Source organism: Thunnus thynnus, chromosome 21, assembly GCF_963924715.1.
Source record: "Thunnus thynnus chromosome 21, fThuThy2.1, whole genome shotgun sequence".
Classification (NCBI taxonomy): domain Eukaryota; kingdom Metazoa; phylum Chordata; class Actinopteri; order Scombriformes; family Scombridae; genus Thunnus; species Thunnus thynnus.
The window spans coordinates 131,397-146,788 of NC_089537.1; the positions used below are offsets into that span (position 1 = coordinate 131,397).

At 40.9% G+C, this 15,392-nt stretch overlaps 1 long non-coding RNA gene across 1 annotated transcript; it reads right to left on the minus strand.

Moving 5' to 3' along the window:
- Positions 1 to 10,085: 10,085 nt before the first annotated feature.
- LOC137173008 (uncharacterized) lies at positions 10,086 to 15,345 on the minus strand. The gene is made up of 3 exons (XR_010925098.1): positions 10,934 to 15,345; positions 10,575 to 10,855; positions 10,086 to 10,297 (listed from the first exon to the last, which is right to left on the minus strand). It is a non-coding gene; the product is annotated as an uncharacterized lncRNA (long non-coding RNA).
- Between the last annotated feature and the right edge of the window lie 47 nt (positions 15,346 to 15,392).

A 15,392-nucleotide genomic window follows, 5' to 3' on the forward strand; every position in this document is an offset into this window, starting at 1 on the left:
AAGAAACCAGCAGACACATTTCTCAGTATCAGTAGTCGTATTAGAGGAGCTGAAATAATCAGAAAATATGAATCCAGTGGGAACACTTTGACATGAAGTTAGATGCTAAAAACGTCTTTCTAAAGCAACGTGCTCCATGTCTAATATGAGAGGTGTCATGTAGTGGCAGTTCTCTTACCCCAGAAGAGGCCTGAGAACCAGTAGTCTGTTTCAGGAAGCAGGTTTAGTGAAAACTCTGAGTTTATTCACCCAGAGTTGAGGGAAACTCTGGGTTTTCAGTTTCAGAAAGAGAGCTAGCTTAAACTCTGGGTCAGTAACCATGGTAACTCAAACTCCAGGTGAGTTACCATGGTAACTGACTCTGTGAAGCTAACCTGCTGGCTGGCAGGTTTTCTCTCTGTTTCTTCTTCATTCATTCAGTCGTATCAAAGCTTGAAGCTCGTTCATTAGTGGAGCTTTACTTTCTGTCAGAATCTAAATCCTGGTTGGATATTAATTTGTTACTCAGGACTTTCTAAAGTTTTTATGCATCAATCATTTCTTTGAACAGCAATTCAAATATTCCACAGTGTGAATTGATCCTCAGCTCAGAATCAAACTCATGTCCGTCTGTTCATAACTCTGAGACTCTGACAGTTTGTTAGAGCAGCTGCTGGCCTCAAATCTTTATTACACATAATGTTTAATCTCAGTTTAAATTTAAACAATCTGTATGAAGCTTGAGATACGTGGGATCAATGAATAATGATCCCTATCAGTCTGTGACTGGTCCACTGATGGATCATCGTTCCTATAATATTGTAGATTATATGTTAATATTTCTGAGTGAGCAGCATCACTGAATGATGTTGAGCTGAGATACAAACAGACGTCTGAACATTTAAAATCTGCTGTATTTTAGCCTCGACGCAAATCAGCAAACACATTATTATTGATCAGACTGTGAGCTACAGTCACGTCTCTGTGTCTTTGATCAATATATGTTTTAAATCTCTAACTATATTTTTCATCTTCAGTTGCTGCTTCCTGTGTTTTGTCCGTCAGATTAAAGCTGAACACATATATTTAAAATGTAATGTAGCTGCAGCCTGATACACAGATTCCACTTTATCATCATTAAGGAAATGTAAGTCTGATAAATAATCAATTAATGGACGACACTGAACAAAACTTTATTGACACTTTTCCAGCTCGGACTCAGACTCTTTTTAAAAGATAAACGTGCATCATCTGCATACACATGCATTAATATCTCTACGTCCACTTGATTCACACGGAGGCTCTGCCTTTTATTTACCTGTTGCCATGGTGACTCGTAGTATCGGAGCTCCATTGATGATGACTGTTTTCATTCATCATCATGAGTTGATTGAACTAACTCTCATCAGCTGTTCTGTCATCTCAGGTTCATCAGCTCAGAGTTCAGGTTAGTCAGAGTTTGATAAACCTGCTTTCTGAAACAGACCCGAACCAGTTCAACCGCGTAAAAACAGACCCGAACCAGTTCAACCGCGTAAAAACAGACCCGAACCAGTTCAACCGCGTAAAAAACAGACCCGAACCAGTTCAACCGCGTAAAAACAGACCCGAACCAGTTCAACCGCGTAAAAACAGACCCGAACCAGTTCAACCGCGTAAAAAACAGACCCGAACCAGTTCAACCGCATAAAAACAGACCCGAACCAGTTCAACCGTGTAAAAACCAGACCCGAACCAGTTCAACCACATAAAAACAGACCCGAACCAGTTCAACCATGTAAAAAACAGACCCGAACCAGTTCAACTACATAAAAACAGACCCGAACCAGTTCAACTACATAAAAACAGACCCGAACCAGTTCAACCACGTAAAAACAGACCCAAACCAGTTCAACTATGTAAAAAACAGACCTGAACCAGTTCAACTACATAAAAACAGACCCGAACCAGTTCAACTATGTAAAAAACAGACCCGAACCAGTTCAACCACTTAAAAAACAGACCCAAACCAGTTCAACTATGTAAAAAACAGACCCGAACCAGTTCAACCACTTAAAAAACAGATCCGAACCAGTTCAACCACATAAAAACAGACCCGAACCAGTTCAACTACGTAAAAAACAGACCCGAACCAGTTCAACCACTTAAAAAACAGACCCGAACCAGTTCAACTACATAAAAACAGACCCGAACCAGTTCAACCGCGTAAAAACAGACCCGAACCAGTTCAACCGTGTAAAAACCAGACCCGAACCAGTTCAACCACATAAAAACAGACCCGAACCAGTTCAACCATGTAAAAAACAGACCCGAACCAGTTCAACTACATAAAAACAGACCCGAACCAGTTCAACCACGTAAAAACAGACCCAAACCAGTTCAACTATGTAAAAAACAGACCTGAACCAGTTCAACTACATAAAAACAGACCCGAACCAGTTCAACTATGTAAAAAACAGACCCGAACCAGTTGAACCACTTAAAAAACAGACCCGAACCAGTTCAACTATGTAAAAAACAGACCCGAACCAGTTCAACCACTTAAAAAACAGATCCGAACCAGTTCAACCACATAAAAACAGACCCGAACCAGTTCAACTACGTAAAAAACAGACCCGAACCAGTTCAACCACTTAAAAAACAGACCCGAACCAGTTCAACTACATAAAAACAGACCCGAACCAGTTCAACTATGTAAAAAACAGACCCGAACCAGTTCAACTACATAAAAACAGACCCGAACCAGTTCAACTATGTAAAAAACAGACCCAAACCAGTTCAACTACATAAAAACAGACCCGAACCAGTTCAACTATGTAAAAAACAGACCCGAACCAGTTCAACCACGTAAAGACAGACCCGAACCAGTTCAACCACTTAAAAAACAGACCCGAACCAGTTCAACTATGTAAAAAACAGACCCGAACCAGTTCAACCACTTAAAAAACAGACCCGAACCAGTTCAACCACATAAAAACAGACCCGAACCAGTTCAACCATGTAAAAAACAGACCCGAACCAGTTCAACTACATAAAAAACAGACCCGAACCAGTTCAACCACTTAAAAAACAGACCCGAACCAGTTCAACTACATAAAAACAGACCCGAACCAGTTCAACCGCGTAAAAACAGACCCGAACTAGTTCAACTACATAAAAACAGACCCGAACCAGTTCAACCACTTAAAAAACAGACCCGAACCAGTTCAACTACATAAAAACAGACCCGAAACCAGTTCAACCATGTAAAAAACAGACCCGAACCAGTTCAACTACGTAAAAAACAGACCCGAACCAGTTCAACCACTTAAAAAACAGACCCGAACCAGTTCAACTATGTAAAAAACAGACCCGAACCAGTTCAACCGCGTAAAAACAGACCCGAACCAGTTCAACTACATAAAAACAGACCCGAACCAGTTCAACCACTTAAAAAACAGACCCGAACCAGTTCAACTACATAAAAACAGACCCGAACCAGTTCAACCACTTAAAAAACAGACCCGAACCAGTTCAACTACATAAAAACAGACCCGAACCAGTTCAACTACGTAAAAAACAGACCCGAACCAGTTCAACCATGTAAAAAACAGACCCGAACCAGTTCAACTACGTAAAAAACAGACCCGAACCAGTTCAACCATGTAAAAAACAGACCCGAACCAGTTCAACTACATAAAAACAGACCCGAACCAGTTCAACCACGTAAAAACAGACCCAAACCAGTTCAACTATGTAAAAAACAGACCTGAACCAGTTCAACTACATAAAAACAGACCCGAACCAGTTCAACTATGTAAAAAACAGACCCGAACCAGTTGAACCACTTAAAAAACAGACCCGAACCAGTTCAACTATGTAAAAAACAGACCCGAACCAGTTCAACCACTTAAAAAACAGATCCGAACCAGTTCAACCACATAAAAACAGACCCGAACCAGTTCAACTACGTAAAAAACAGACCCGAACCAGTTCAACCACTTAAAAAACAGACCCGAACCAGTTCAACTACATAAAAACAGACCCGAACCAGTTCAACTATGTAAAAATCAGACCCGAACCAGTTCAACTACATAAAAACAGACCCGAACCAGTTCAACTATGTAAAAAACAGACCCGAACCAGTTCAACCACGTAAAGACAGACCCGAACCAGTTCAACCACTTAAAAAACAGACCCGAACCAGTTCAACTATGTAAAAAACAGACCCGAACCAGTTCAACCACTTAAAAAACAGACCCGAACCAGTTCAACCACATAAAAACAGACCCGAACCAGTTCAACCATGTAAAAAACAGACCCGAACCAGTTCAACTACATAAAAAACAGACCCGAACCAGTTCAACCACTTAAAAAACAGACCCGAACCAGTTCAACTACATAAAAACAGACCCGAACCAGTTCAACCGCGTAAAAACAGACCCGAACTAGTTCAACTACATAAAAACAGACCCGAACCAGTTCAACCACTTAAAAAACAGACCCGAACCAGTTCAACTACATAAAAACAGACCCGAAACCAGTTCAACCATGTAAAAAACAGACCCGAACCAGTTCAACTACGTAAAAAACAGACCCGAACCAGTTCAACCACTTAAAAAACAGACCCGAACCAGTTCAACTATGTAAAAAACAGACCCGAACCAGTTCAACCGCGTAAAAACAGACCCGAACCAGTTCAACTACATAAAAACAGACCCGAACCAGTTCAACCACTTAAAAAACAGACCCGAACCAGTTCAACTACATAAAAACAGACCCGAAACCAGTTCAACCATGTAAAAAACAGACCCGAACCAGTTCAACTACGTAAAAAACAGACCCGAACCAGTTCAACCATGTAAAAAACAGACCCGAACCAGTTCAACTACGTAAAAAACAGACCCGAACCAGTTCAACTATGTAAAAAACAGACCCGAACCAGTTCAACCACTTGAAAAACAGACCCGAACCAGTTCAACCACATAAAAACAGACCCGAACCAGTTCAACCATGTAAAAAACAGACCCGAACCAGTTCAACTACATAAAAAACAGACCCGAACCAGTTCAACCACTTAAAAAACAATCCCGAACCAGTTCAACTACATAAAAACAGACCCGAACCAGTTCAACCGCGTAAAAACAGACCCGAACCAGTTCAACTACATAAAAACAGACCCGAACCAGTTCAACCACTTAAAAAACTGACCCGTACCAGTTCAACTACATAAAAACAGACCCGAACCAGTTCAACTACGTAAAAAACAGACCCGAACCAGTTCAACCATGTAAAAAACAGACCCGAACCAGTTCAACTGCGTAAAAAACAGACCCGAACCAGTTCAACTACATAAAAACAGACCCGAACCAGTTCAACTACGTAAAAAACAGACCCGAACCAGTTCAACCACGTAAAAACAGACCCGAACCAGTTCAACCATGTAAAAAACAGACCCGAACCAGTTCAACTACATAAAAACAGACCCGAACCAGTTCAACCACGTAAAAACAGACCCGAACCAGTTCAACCATGTAAAAACAGACCCGAACCAGTTCAACTATGTAAAAAACAGACCCGAACCAGTTCAACCACGTAAAAACAGACCCGAACCAGTTCAACCATGTAAAAAACAGACCCGAACCAGTTCAACTATGTAAAAAACAGACCCGAACCAGTTCAACCATATAAAAACAGACCCGAACCAGTTCAACTACATAAAAACAGACCCGAACCAGTTCAACCACGTAAAAACAGACCCGAACCAGTTCAACTATGTAAAAAACAGACCTGAACCAGTTCAACTACATAAAAACAGACCCGAACCAGTTCAACAATGTAAAAAACAGACCCGAACCAGTTCAACTATGTAAAAAACAGACCCGAACCAGTTCAACCACGTAAAAACAGACCCGAACCAGTTCAACCACTTAAAAAACAGACCCGAACCAGTTCAACTATGTAAAAAACAGACCCGAACCAGTTCAACCACTTAAAAACAGACCCGAACCAGTTCAACTATGTAAAAAACAGACCCGAACCAGTTCAACCACTTAAAAAACAGACCCGAACCAGTTCAACCACTTAAAAAACAGATCCGAACCAGTTCAACCACATAAAAACAGACCCGAACCAGTTCAACTACGTAAAAAACAGACCCGAACCAGTTCAACCACTTAAAAAACAGACCCGAACCAGTTCAACTACATAAAAACAGACCCGAACCAGTTCAACTATGTAAAAAACAGACCCGAACCAGTTCAACTACATAAAAACAGACCCGAACCAGTTCAACTATGTAAAAAACAGACCCGAACCAGTTCAACTACATAAAAACAGACCCGAACCAGTTCAACTATGTAAAAAACAGACCCGAACCAGTTCAACCACGTAAAGACAGACCCGAACCACTTCAACCACTTAAAAAACAGACCCGAACCAGTTCAACTATGTAAAAAACAGACCCGAACCAGTTCAACCACTTAAAAAACAGACCTGAACCAGTTCAACCACATAAAAACAGACCCGAACCAGTTCAACCATGTAAAAAACAGACCCGAACCAGTTCAACTACATAAAAAACAGACCCGAACCAGTTCAACCATGTAAAAAACAGACCCGAACCAGTTCAACTACGTAAAAAACAGACCCGAACCAGTTCAACCGCGTAAAAACAGACCCGAACTAGTTCAACTACATAAAAACAGACCCGAACCAGTTCAACCACTTAAAAAACAGACCCGAACCAGTTCAACTACATAAAAACAGACCCGAAACCAGTTCAACCATGTAAAAAACAGACCCGAACCAGTTCAACTACGTAAAAAACAGACCCGAACCAGTTCAACCACTTAAAAAACAGACCCGAACCAGTTCAACTATGTAAAAAACAGACCCGAACCAGTTCAACCACTTAAAAAACAGACCCGAACCAGTTCAACCACATAAAAACAGACCCGAACCAGTTCAACCATGTAAAAAACAGACCCGAACCAGTTCAACTACATAAAAAACAGACCCGAACCAGTTCAACCGCGTAAAAACAGACCCGAACCAGTTCAACTACATAAAAACAGACCCGAACCAGTTCAACCACTTAAAAAACAGACCCGAACCAGTTCAACTACATAAAAACAGACCCGAAACCAGTTCAACCATGTAAAAAACAGACCCGAACCAGTTCAACTACGTAAAAAACAGACCCGAACCAGTTCAACCATGTAAAAAACAGACCCGAACCAGTTCAACCACTTAAAAAACAATCCCGAACCAGTTCAACTACATAAAAACAGACCCGAACCAGTTCAACCGCGTAAAAACAGACCCGAACCAGTTCAACTACATAAAAACAGACCCGAACCAGTTCAACCACTTAAAAAACTGACCCGTACCAGTTCAACTACATAAAAACAGACCCGAACCAGTTCAACTACGTAAAAAACAGACCCGAACCAGTTCAACCATGTAAAAAACAGACCCGAACCAGTTCAACTGCGTAAAAAACAGACCCGAACCAGTTCAACTACATAAAAACAGACCCGAACCAGTTCAACTACGTAAAAAACAGACCCGAACCAGTTCAACCACGTAAAAACAGACCCGAACCAGTTCAACCATGTAAAAAACAGACCCGAACCAGTTCAACTACATAAAAACAGACCCGAACCAGTTCAACCATGTAAAAACAGACCCGAACCAGTTCAACTATGTAAAAAACAGACCCGAACCAGTTCAACCACGTAAAAACAGACCCGAACCAGTTCAACCATGTAAAAAACAGACCCGAACCAGTTCAACTATGTAAAAAACAGACCCGAACCAGTTCAACCATATAAAAACAGACCCGAACCAGTTCAACCACGTACAATACAAAAACAGACAAAACATTTTTACTTGGAGAAACAACCTCACAACGTCTCCTTAATAGTAACGAACACACACACACACACACACACACTGTGCAACATAACATGAAAGTGAACAGAGAGCTGCAGCTGTTCACTGCTGACAGAAACATCTGGCAGCAAGATGATGATGATGATGATGATGATGATGAAGACGTGAAAGTTTCAGGTCAGATGAGAGTTTAGAAAGAAAGTCGCAGGATCATTCAGAATAATTGTGTCAACATTTCACCGACTACACACACACGATGATGATGATGAAGAGCAGATAAGACGACATGTTTGACACAGACAACAACATGATGTCACTTTATACATTAGAGATGAGTTTTACCTGTGCAGGTGACCAGACGGCTCCCTGATGAAGATGAAGATGAGGATGAGATGAAGGCTGAATGCGTCCTCTGTGTCTGTCTGTTGTTCAGATGGATTATTGCTTTTTACTCTGACACATCAGGCCCCGCCCCCGCAGATTAACGCGCCCCCCCCCCCCCCCCCCCCCCCCCCCTCCCCCCCTCCGGGGCATCACTCAGTCATGATGCGTTCAGGGGCTGCAGTGCATTGTGGAGCTTGTAGTGGTGAGAGGTGATCAGTCAGCAGCTGTCCAGGTGTGACTCCTGCAGCTGACACGTGTTGTCCAATCAGAGGCTGAGAACAGCGGCTGGTTTTACTACAAACATGCACTGAACAGTTAATATCTGTTGTCGTGGAAACGGTTCTAAACAGGCAGACTGATGAGAGAAAACATCTGTTCACAGTGATGACACTGAGCATGCTCAGTATTGATCTGCACAGCCAACATGATTTAATGCTGTGTTCACTGGAGGTGGGAATTTCTGCTTTTACCACCTGATTGGTTGTAACAGAAACCAGTAAGTGCTGATGTTTTTATTATTTATGACCAGTCATCTTCACCTTTACTTATGTATATGATATATATATATATTAGGAATGTGCAGAGAGCCCAGTATTTGTATCTGTATCTGTTTTTAGTACACTTTTAATTTTAGAAAATTAAAGTATTAAAGTTAAAGTATAAATCACAACTGAGGACTTTTCTGTTTGCCGCCTTTTATTAAACCAAATTTGAGGGTTAATATTTAACACTGCACTGTAACTTTTATTCTCCTATTTTTTCTGTCTTATTCTTTTTTAGCTTCTTTTTATTTCCTAATTTAACACTTTTTTAATTGTCTTTAAATGTCTTTTTACTTGTGTTGCTTTTATATTCTGTCTTGATGCCTTTTATGCTCTATGTAAAGCACTTTGAATTGCTTTGTTGTTGAAATGTGTTATACAAATAAACTTGCCTTGCCTTGTTATGATAAGTGTTCATGAATAAACTATCTTATGAAGGAGGTCCCCACACCGGGTCTCCAACTGGAGTCTCCCAGATCAGAGACGACTGTGCTGACTACTGAGCTAAAACTTTACTCATCGCCTCATTGAATACAGACCTCTACTTATTTATACACCCATAACACAGTGACAGCACGGCGTGTAACGTGTAGAGAAACACCTCAAAGGTGATTTTTACTTTGCACTTTTCATTTCTTGTCTATTTTTTACAACCTAACTTTGTGGAAAGGAGAAGAGGAACAACAGGTTATGGAGAGTCTCTTGAGAGCACTTCATGTGTCAGTAGCTCAGCTTTATCTCTGGGGAACACCCCCAACTCCAGGACTGATGTCAAAATGAGGAAATGTGCGTCATGTAGCAGGTGGATGTGACTCCCCTCGTTGAGACCTGCTGATAGACGTCACAGCGGAGCAGAGGAGGGACACTGAGATAGTGATGTAACCGACCCGCGAGCTGATATCTGACATGTTTTTATTTTCTTCCCGAAAACAAATAAGTTAAAAATATTTGTATGAAACAAATATTTAAAAAAAAAACTCCACTATTTGTGCTTTGCCAAATAACGTATTTGTATTCAGGCACACTCCTAATGTATATATACCGTATGTGTACATACAGTATATGCAGTGATTAGTACCTGTAATATTAATGTATTTGTACATCATTGCATTTTCAGACGAGCTTTGAAGGTCACATGATGTAGAGTTAATATTTCATTTGTGTTTGTGATGTGATTATTACGTCCTGATACTTTACCTTGTTAATCTTAATATTTGTTATATATTTCCGATAGTTAGAAATAAATAAAATAAATAAACTCTGATATCAAAAGATTTACACACAAAAGAGCCATGACGACATCTCTCTGATATACACTTGTTTATTTATAATATAATGCAGATAAGATGAGATCAACAGTTAAATAAAACTAGAATTATGTCCAAACATGATTACATGAATTATAATATGTTTGATAAAACTGATTAATGATAATTAAAGGTGAAAGATCAATGACTGAAATAAACACTTGATAATAAAATAACTGTGACAGTTTAGTGATGAATCTTCCTGAAGACCTGAGAATAAAGCCAAAACAATACAATCAATCATCATATTGATCAGTGGAATCTTTCACATCCACATGTTCCTATTGACCAATAACAAAGTTTTATAAAGCACACAGATTAATTTCACTGTGACAATGTATTCAATTAATAAAATAATGTCATTGGTAAATGTGATGTGATGTTGGTGGATTTGTTTCCAAATCTTTTGATTGACAGGAAGTTCAGAAACAGAAAACCAAACGTTAAATCAGAAATAAATCAGAATGTTGCTGCTTTAATAACTCACGTCTACTGCAGCCGTGGATCCATAACCAACCTGAAGTCCAGCATGGAGAGGCCAGCATGTGGTCTGGACTCTGGAGGACCAACGACCTGAGAGGGAAGTGACGGCACATCTGGTCTTCAACCAGCTCCCGCCTACCTGAATTCCTCCCTCCCGACGCCACCGCAGCTGGACTCTTCTCCTCTGTAGTCCCCCGATGGTGGAACAATCCACAGAATCCTTCTCCATCTTTAAGAAAAAGCTAAAGATCCAGCTGTTTCACGAACATCTCCGCACCTGATGGACTGAAGAGAGAAAAAAATGAAATAAAATCAAATAAATCTGCTTCTATGCATCTCTCTGCGTTGCTTGCTGGCACCTACGACGTGGTCTGATTTCAAATGAAGAAAGAGGAAGGAGAACATTCAGCAGGTTGTTGTTCCTGGTTTCCACCACTAGATGGAGACAGAACATTACTGATGAACAAGAAGCTGCAACATCTGTTAGAAATGAAAATCTGAAAAACATCAGATTCCTACTGAGAAACATGTCTGAGTTCAGGTTATAAATAAACCAGAGTAATTATAAACTCTCACACTGAGAGAATCCAGGACCAAACTGGAGAAGAAGGTGTCTGTTTGACATCAGCAGTAATATTTTAACCACTGAATCACTTTTAATCTAATTTAATACCTTTTCATTTGTTCTGTGGTTCAGCCTTTCAAAAGCAAACAAAACTCCTGCTTCTAAAATCTTCATCAGGCAGTTTCATCAACATCATCATAACATTGTTGTTACACCACAATCATCATCATCTTCATCAATAACATCATCATCTTACTGAACATTTCTGACTTTGGTGACTCAGTAGAATAAAACAGTTTTTATAAAAACACACACTGCCTTTCACTTCAATCACATTTACTCTCTAAATGTTCCAGCTGTGGTTCTGAACTACATCTGGAACAAAAATAACGATAAAGCACAAAGCAGCAGGGTTCATTCAACACCAATGACAAGCTTCAGTTTATGACACAAACGAACTGTGAACAAATACTCCGAGAGCTCAGTGACAGAATTACAACACAATATTACACCAGTATTTACACAACGACAGCAGAGTCTGTAATGACATTCTGTACATTTTATAGACTGTATTGATTGATTGGAGAAAATAATCCATTGTCTCTGGTTCTTCCTCTGTTTCCTTGGTTCTAGACCATTTTAAGGACGAGTTCCTGCAACTAAATCTGGTCTCTGCTGAGGAGGTCTAAATCCAGGTTTAGGTACCTTTAGGGGTTAAAATCAGTGTTGTTTATTATGATTGGGCAGATGTGATGTAACTTTGACACAACTTATACTATTTATTTGTGATTGTATATATAATGTGTGAAGAGGCTGTGGACACTAACTGGGTTCACACACACACACACACACACACACACACACACACACACACACACACACTCAAATTCATGACATGGACACTAAATACATTTACCATTTCAATCATAATATTTTTATGTTTATGTGAGAGGTCAATTGATATTTACAAGATTGTTTATGCTTATTATTTTTGTATTGGTTATCAGGGACCCCACAATTTACTTGAGTATAATTCAATTTAATTCACTTAATAGATTAATTTAAAATTCTTTTCTCGGCAGGTTATGTTTATATTCCAAGATGCAGTGATCTGGCATGTTTTCCAGGATAAAGTGTTCATAATTTAATATTTTCTGGAGCATTAATCTGTGTTGTACGGTTTCCGCCACCAGGTTGTGTCTTTGAGTAAGATGAGAGTTTTGAAGCAGATGTAGTAGATGAGTGTTCAGTCACCAGTCTGCTGTGGTAGGTTGATCCCTACTGAGCTCCATTAATGCCTTTTGTAACTTCATTTTCATTTTTCAATATGTTCTAATACTTCTAGACGTCAGAGGGAAATATTGTACTTTTCCTGCAGTACATTTATCTGACAGATTAAACATTGAATTATAATACGTATATAAAGTCTGAGGCAGTGCTCTTGAATCAACTTGAATTATATTTTTTTGCTTTAAAACGACAACATTTATTATAATTCAACATTACAAGAAAATTGAAATGAACACAGATGAAGGAACACATGTTCCTGTGCTCACTGGGAGGACGGACACTGTGACAGATTTAAATGTGTTTGTTGATGCTGTTTCTTCATGTTGCTGAGCTGAACCATGCTGACTGGCTGCAGGGTGTTACCTCTACCTTTCTCCAAGTCTTCAAACATGAGTCAGCTGCTCGTAAACACTGAAACAGGTTTTTCCCGCTGTGTGTTCATACAGTTCATACTGTGGTGTCTTTCCTCTGCAGCTCACACACACCTAAAAACACTTGAATTAAAATGAATTCAGTCTGTTGCAGCTTCATATTAATGTCAGAATATGTTTACACAGAACCAGGACTTATTTAGAGGCATGTTAGTGAGGTGATCTGTTAGTGGTTGCAGCTCACCTGAGAGTCAGCGACTCACCCGAGAGACTGAGGCTCGCCCGAGAGTCTGAGGCTCACCCGAGAGTCTGAGGTTCACCTGAGAGTCTGAGGTTGACCCGTGAGTCTGAGGGTCACCCGAGAGTCTGAGGTTCACCCGAGAGTCTGAGGGTCACCCGAGAGTCTGAGGTTCACCCGAGAGTCTGAGGCTCACCCGAGAGTCTGAGGTTCACCCGAGAGTCTGAGGGTCACCCGAGAGTCTGAGGTTCACCCGTGAGTCTGAGGGTCACCCGAGAGTCTGAGGTTCACCCGAGAGTCTGAGGGTCACCCGAGAGTCTGAGGTTGACCCGAGAGTCTGAGGGTCACCCGAGAGTCTGAGGTTGACCCGTGAGTCTGAGGGTCACCCGAGAGTCAGCGACTCACCCGAGAGACCGAGGTTCACCCGAGAGACCGAGGCTCACTCGAGAGTCTGAGGTTCACCCGAGAGTCTGAGGTTCACTCGAGAGTCTGAGGTTCACCCGAGAGTCTGAGGGTCACCCGAGAGTCTGAGGTTCACCCGAGAGTCTGAGGGTCACCCGAGAGTCTGAGGTTCACCCGAGAGTCTGAGGGTCACCCGAGAGTCTGAGGTTGACCCGTGAGTCTGAGGGTCACCCAAGAGTCAGCGACTCACCCGAGAGACCGAGGTTCACCCGAGAGACCGAGGCTCACTCGAGAGTCTGAGGTTGACCCAAGAGACCGAGGTTCACCCGAGAGACCGAGGCTCACCTGAGAGTCTGAGGTTGACCCGAGAGTCTGAGGGTCACCCGAGAGTCTGAGGCTCATCCGAGAGTCTGAGGCTCACCCGAGAGACCGAGGTTCACCCCAGAGACTGAGGCTCACCCGTTAGTCATCAGCAGACATGTTCCTGCTGACCAAGGGTTAGGGTAACTAACCCTAACTAACCCTTAATAACCCTTAATAACCCTAACTAACACGTAATAACACGTAATAACCCTAACTAACCCGTAATAACCCTAACTAACCCTTAATAACCCTAACTAGCCCTTAATAACTCTAACTAGCCCCAACTAACCCTTGATAACCCCATCTAACCCTTAATAACCCTTAATAACCCCAACTAACCCTTAATAACCCTTAATAACCCCAACTAACCCTTAATAGCCCTAACTAACCCTTAATAGCCCTTAATAACCCTAACTAACCCTTAATAACTCTAACTAACCCTTAATAACTCTAACTAACCCTTAATAACCCCAACTAACCCTTAATAACCCTTAATAATCCTAACTAACCCTTAATAACCCTTAATAACTCTAACTAACCCTTAATAACTCTAACTAACCCTTAATAACTCTAACTAGCCCTTAATAACTCTAACTAACCCTTAATAACTCTAACTAACCCTTAATAACTCTAACTAGCCCTTAATAACTCTAACTAACCCTTAATAACCCCAACTAACCCTTAATAACTCTAACTAACCCTTAATAACCCCAACTAACCCTTAATAACTCTAACTAACCCTTAATAACCCCAACTAACCCTTAATAACTCTAACTAACCCTTAATAACCCCAACTAACCCTTAATAACTCTAACTAACCCTTAATAACTCTAACTAGCCCTTAATAACCCCAACTAACCCTAAAGGTAACTAATGGTGACTAATAATTGGCCAGTAGCGCCGCCTGGTGGCAGAACAACTGAACTGACTGTATACGGTCTGATGATGTCAGCACATGTTGTCTAAACACAATCTGCTAAACAAACACTGAACATCACGACTCTCCCTATAAACTTTATTGATCAGAACATCAGCAGTGAGACAGACCTGTATTATTGATCAGAATATGAGCAGTGAGACACACAAGCCATCACTAAGTGCAACTAATGATTATGCTCACTATCAATGAATCTGATCAGTTTATTTTATCTACAAGATCAGTTATCTGAAAGTAAATATTGAAACGTCCTGTTCTTCATTTTACTGTCACATGAAAAAAGAGCAGCAGCTGAGAAGATAAACGGATACTTTATTGATCCCAAAGTGAAATTAAAACTAACAACAAATAATTCATAATAATCAATTATCAGAACAGTTGCTGAGTCATTTCCTGTCGAGTGATTGACTCGTTGATTCATCTCTGGTGCAGGCATCATTGACGCGGACGGTTATACTTCTATTAATATAATAATTACTATAATGATTATACTTAAAGCTCAGAGTGAGTGACATCATGATGACGTCACACGGCTAGGTCCTGTGTACAGCATCAGGGCACGCGCCGCAGATCTGCGTACGTCACGTACTGTTGGACCATGTGACCAGCTCGTGCCCTCTCTCTGTGAGGCCCGAGCACAGGCGGAGGACGCATGC